We start from the raw sequence: 6130 nt of genomic DNA on the forward strand, positions 1-6130 counted from the left end.
TGGTGGGTTTAGAGATTGCAATTTTATGTTTAAAAAAAAAAGGATCTTTCTCTTTAACAGAAACGTCGACCTACTTCGAAATCCTTTCCATAATGTTGTCAGACATTTAGAATATTAATCTGAGCCTGTCAGCGCCAAGGGCTGTAAAACAGCCCTAAAACAAAGTGATCTACAGCTTGAAGAAGAAACTGCGCAGTACTGTGTTTCTGCCACAAGATGGCGCCCAATTATTTGATCAGAAAGTGCTGCGGGTCTGTTCATCATGGTATTCCTTAAATCTCTGTACTTATTAGCTCAAGCTGAAATCTAAGTATTTACTCAACTACTACAACTAAGTCCAGTTTTGAGGTACTTTTACTTGAGTATTCATGTTCTGCCACTTTCTACTTCTACTCCGCTACATTTCAGAGAGAAATATTGTACTTTTTACTCCACTAAATTCATCTGTCACAGCTGTAGTTACTTGTTTACACTTTCTAAAATGGGAGGATGTGTCTTTGCTTTTAATACTTAAACTACATTTTCCTGATGATACTTACAGACTTTCACTTAAGTAACATTTTCCCTGCAGGACTTTTACTTGTAACAGAGTATTTCTCACAGTGTGTAACATTGTAGTCATGAAGCTGGAGAGCTGATGGTCCAAATCGTTTTCAATCCGCAGTGCTTTTGTACTGGATGGATGCCGATTTATAGAACGGGTCATAATTAATCAAAAAACATGTTAGGAAATATTCTGCTGTGTGTGTAGCTTCCCAGGTAAGGAAGCCAACATTAAACCGTTGGTGTTTTCAATGGAGATTTAGCTCCGTGGAAGAACGCTACAGGCGTTTTTAAGGCTAGGGGAACTACATCTGGCTAGCTCTACATTAGCTAATGTGGCTAACCTACGCTAAAGTAGCTTTATTTTATGCTTTATGTTGGCTAATAGAAATGCTATAAAAGCCTTTGTATCATTATGTTATTATTGAAAGTATATAAAATACATTCACAGCAGGTCCTAATGAAATAGGTGCTTGTTGTTACAGTCGGTGAGCTACTGTAGCTTAGGAGGCATTAGCATTAGCTATTAGCTCATGCTAGGTGGTAATGTGCTGTGCTTCTGGGTGATGTTGTTATTCATACAATACAAAAGTGTAATATGGGTATTTTAAGGCTGATGCAACATTTATTTTACAGAATTTAAATCACCTTTAGGCCAACAAAAATGCAAACTGATTAAGTATTATCCCACTAGAATTGTATTCCTGGCATTGTTGAGAGGGCATTATAACACGATTGCATCGGGGGACTTGAATTTACAGCCTCTGTATTTCTGAAAAAGACTGGCTAAAGCGCTACCTACTACCTTTAATTTTCTTAAATGTCCTGTATAAATTCTGGAGTGACCAAACACTTACAGTGGGGGAAATAAGTATTTGACCCCTTGCTGATTTTGCAGGTTTGCCCACTTACAAAGAATGCAAAAATCTACAATTTTAATCATATGTACATTCTAACAGTGAAAGACAGAATCCCAAAGAAAATTCCAGAAAATCACATCATATGAATTTATTAAAATTGATAACCATCTGATGAGGAAAAACAAGTATTTGACCCCCTGGACAAACAGCATGTTAATATTTTGTAGAAAAGCCATTATTGGCCAGCACAGATGTCAAACGGTTTTTATAGTTGGTGACAAGGTTTGTGCACATTTCGCAGGGATGTTGGCCCACTCCTCCCTGCAGACAGCCTCCAAATCATTCAGGTTCCGAGGTTGTCGCCTGGCAACTCAATTTTAAGCTCCCTCCAAAGATTTTCAATCGGATTCAGGTCTGGAGACTGGCTAGGCCACTCCAGAACCTTGATGTGCTTCTTCTTCAGCCACTTTTTTGTGCTTGGCGGTGTGCTTAGGGTTGTTGTCGTGTTGAAACACCCATCCTCGACCCATCTTCAGCTCTCTCACTGAGGGAAGGAGATGTCGGTCCAGAATTCCACGATACATGGCCCCGCCCATCCTCCCCTCAATACGATGGAGTTGTCCCGTCCCCTTGGTTGAAAAGCACCCCCAAAGCATGATGTTGCCACCACCATGCTTGACGGTGGGGATGGTGTTCTTTGGGTTGTACTCGGTGTTCTTTGCCCTCCAAACACGACGAGTTGAGTTGAGGCCAAAAGTTCTATTTTGGTCTCATCTGACCACATCACCTTCTTCCAGGCCTCTTCTGAGTCGTCCAGGTGGTGAATGGCGAACTTCATGCGGGCCTGTACATGTTTCTTCTTGAGCAGGGGGACCTTGCGTGCGCTGCAGGATTTCAATCCATGACGGCGTAGTGTGTTACCAACCGTTTCTTTTGTAACTGTGGTCCCAGCTGCCTTCAGTTGATTCATCAGTTCCCCCTTGTGGTTTTGGGATGATTCCTCACCGTTCGCATGATCAGGGACACCTCACGAGGCAAGATCTTGTGTGGAGGCCCAGACCGAGGAGGTTGGCGGTGGTGTGGTGCTTCTTCCATTTCCTGATAACTGCACCGACAGTTGATCTTTTTCTCCAAGTTGCTTTCCGATTCTCTTGTAGCCCATCCCAGCCTTGTGCAGATCAACAATCTTGTCCCTGATGTCCGTAGAAAGCTCTTTGGTCTTGCCCATGGTGGTGATCTTGGATGCTGGTTGTTTGGGTGTTGACAGGTGTCTTTTATACAGGTAACGAGGTGAGGCAGGTGTATTTGATGTAGACAATTGGTTTGGATTGGGGCTGTGTCTTAAAGAAAGACTAACTGGCTTGTAGGAGCCAGAATACTTGCTGTTTGTCCAGGGGGTCAAATACTTGTTTTTCCTCATCAGATGGTTATCAATTTTAATAAATTCATATGATGTGATTTTCTGGAATTTTCTTTGGGATTCTGTCTTTCACTGTTAGAATGTACATGTGATTAAAATTGTAGATTTTTGCATTCTTTGTAAGTGGGCAAACCTGCAAAATCAGCAAGGGGTCAAATACTTATTTCCCCCACTGTAAACTAACTCATGGCAGCTACTTTCTCTCCTATTTACTCCATGCAAAAGCGTAACTTTGGGTTCAACATTGGTTGGGTTGGGATCTCCAACTAGGGTGACCAGATGAGAATGGGTAGTAATATGAATTTCAAAACTCTGCACCAAAATTATTTATTATTTTTATTCAGAAACTCAACTGTCTGTCTTATAAACCCGAAAATACAAAATAAAATCATTAAAATCATGAACTCAAGTGATGCTGGCTGCAGGATGACAGCATGGATGACTGAACAGTTTTTAATGTTCAATCAGACTATGACTACTCGAGAGTCTGCTCTTGATACTTTGCTCAAATTTCCGGGACAATTAGGGCAGGATTCGGGATTCAGGACAACTGCTTGGATTTCGGGACTGTCCCGAATTTTTCGGGACGTCTGGTCACCCTACCTCCAACTATCTCGGGAGGTCCCGGGATATTGTCTACATGGAGTGACTAAAAACACTGAAAAACTTGATGGAAAAAAAACTCAAGAATCTTGAAAAAAACTCCAAAAAAGAGACGAAACCGAAAAAAAAAAAAAAAAAAAAAAAAAGCCCAAAAATTTGAAAAAAAACCCTCCAGAATAACTCAAAAAAATGTGTAAAAAGCCTGAAAAAATTTGGATAAAGCGCCAAAACTTGACCCAAAAAACCCTTGGAAAAAAAGCGATTAGAATCTCAGAAAAAAAAGAGACGAAAACATTGAAAAAAGCACCAAAAAAAATTGAAAACAAAACTTTTAAAAAAAGAGACAAAAATTATTGAAAAAAGCATGAAAGTTTTTGGATAAAGTGCCAAAAACTTGACCAAAGAAAGCGAATCACAGAAAAAAAGAGACAATAACGTTGAAAAAAGCACCAAAAACTTGTGAGAAAGCCCAGAATGGATTAGTGGATTACACCTGTGACAACATATCCATGGATGGGAGTTATATGGGGAGTATTCCAGTGAAAACGGCTCGCTGGGCGCCAAAAAAGGTCTTCGGACTCCTCCTGGGACACGGGAACGCAACAAAAGTAATGTACCGATACCATTTCTGGTAGTTTTGGTCGTAATGGCTCAAATTGTTATAATACAAAGAATTGTTTATGAATTAGTGTGACTCTTAACTTGTGTTTTCTTTCATTGTGTTGCAGCTGTAAAATATGTCTATGGGGGAAAATAAGGCGGGACCCCGGCACCGTGAGCCAATAGGAGGGCCGGAAGTTTCCCAGGAGGAAGGTAGGGTCACTTTCATTATCTGTCTAATGGGTTAACTAGTCCGGATCCACAGTGTTTTACTTCAGGGATCGCTCCGGTGCCGCTGGAAATTCCCTCATTTCGGCCGGATGTCCCGTCCCTTTCCTCTGTCTCTGTGTTGGCGTTCTAACCTCCGGCTGATTTGTGAGGACTATGGTTAACTGCTCCTCAGATCTCCGCAGGGTAAATCCAGACAGCTAGCTAGACTATCTGTCCAATCAGAGTTCTCTGTTGCACGACTAAAACTACTTTTGAACGTACACGTGTTCCACCAAAACAAGTTCCTTCCTGAGGCTATTTAGCAGAGGCACCGTGGCTCCGTCCGGAGCTTAGCCCCGCCCCAAGATGATTGTGATTGGTTGAAAGAAATGCCAATAAACCAGAGCAGGCTTTAGTCCCATCCAGGAATGCTGTGTGGACTAGCCAGACCTTCCTCTGCAGCGCTGTGGAGGAAGGTCTGGCAATGCGAGACTAGTTAACACTACACACGTGGCAGCAGGTAACGTTAGCCTAGCGTTAGCTAGTAGCTGGGTTAAACACGGTTAAAACGCTGACAGCTATATGCGTTTTGGACTTGTGTGAGCGCTGTGAAGACAGACCATGTTGGCAGAGATGTTAAAGACAAGAGTCAGCTGGACTGAGACCCATGGGACAGAGACATAGGCTCGGGTTGGACTCAAGTCATTGTGTGGTTGGTTACATTTTACGATTGTTTTTATGAGCCACAACTTTATCGCTACATGTGGGTTTGGACAGAACAGAGCACTGCAGACTCTTTTAGAGTTTTCCTGTGTGTGTGAGTGTGTGTGTGTGGGCGTGCGCGTGCATGTGTGTGTGCGCGTGTGTGTGTGTGTGTGCTCATGTGTGTGTGTTTGTGTGAGTGAGTGTGTGTGTGTGTGTGTGTGTGTGACTGTGTGTGTGTGTTTGTGTGTACGTGTGTGTATATTGTGTGTGAGTGTGTGCCTGTGTGTGTGTGTGTGTGTGTGTGTGTGTGTGTGTGTGTGTGTGTGTGTGTGTGTGTGTGTGTGTGTGTGTGTGTGTGCGCTTGTGTGTGTGTGTGTGTGTGTCTATGTGTGTGTGTGCGTGCATGTGTGTGTGTTTGTGTGTACGTGTGTGTATATTGTGTGTGAGTGGATACATGTTAATTTAAGTGCACATGTGATACTGTTTGTGTGTACGTGTGTGTATATTGTGTGTGAGTGTGTGCCTGTGTGTGTGTGTGTGTGTGTGTGTGTGTGTGTGTGTGTGTGTGTGTGTGTGTGAGTGCATGCGTGTGTGTGTATGTGTGTGTGTGTGAGTGTGTGTGCGTGTGTGTGTGTGTGTGTGTGTGAGTCTATGTGTGTGTGTGCGTGCATGTGTGTGTGTGTGTGTATATTGTGTGAGTGTGTGCCTGTGTGTGTGTGTGTGTGTGTGTGTGTGTGTGTGTGTGTGTGTGTGTGTGTGTGTTTGTGTGTGTGAGTGCATGCGTGTGTGTGTATATGTGTGTGTGTGTGTGTGTGTGTGTGTGTGTGTGTGTGTGTGTGTGTCTATGTGTGTGTGTGTGCATGTGTGTGTGTTTGTGTGTACGTGTGTGTATATTGTGTGTGAGTGGATACATGTTAATTTAAGTGCACATGTGATAGATTTTTTTTTATCGCTACATGTGGATTTGGACAGTACAGAGTGTGTGTCTGCAGACTCCTTTAGTGTTTTCCTGTGTGTGTGTGTGTGTGTGTGTGTGTGTGTGTGTGTGTGTGTGTTTATAGCTGGGATCTGTTGGGTGTTCAGACGGTAACTTGCGGTCTGTGACCAGCGTCCTGATTTGAACCCTGGTTAAATCCAGACATAAAACTTGAAGTAGTCTGAATTTGAAGGTTTATAACGGACCTTTTGA

The 6130-nt window shown here is 42.7% G+C and overlaps 1 protein-coding gene across 4 annotated transcripts in view; it reads left to right on the forward strand.

Annotated features, from left to right (window-relative positions):
- Window positions 1-3757: 3757 nt before the first annotated feature.
- The window catches only part of LOC114557016 (collagen alpha-6(VI) chain), a 102917-nt gene continuing 100544 nt past the window's right edge, over window positions 3758-6130 (forward strand). For all 4 annotated transcript variants that reach the window (XM_028580226.1, XM_028580229.1, XM_028580230.1 and 1 more), the window contains exons 1-2: window positions 3758-4034; window positions 4155-4239. The gene's annotated coding sequence lies outside the window, so the exon portion shown is untranslated. The remainder of the gene's footprint in view (window positions 4035-4154; window positions 4240-6130) is intronic.

This window comes from Perca flavescens, chromosome 6, assembly GCF_004354835.1.
Source record: "Perca flavescens isolate YP-PL-M2 chromosome 6, PFLA_1.0, whole genome shotgun sequence".
Lineage (NCBI taxonomy): Eukaryota > Metazoa > Chordata > Actinopteri > Perciformes > Percidae > Perca > Perca flavescens.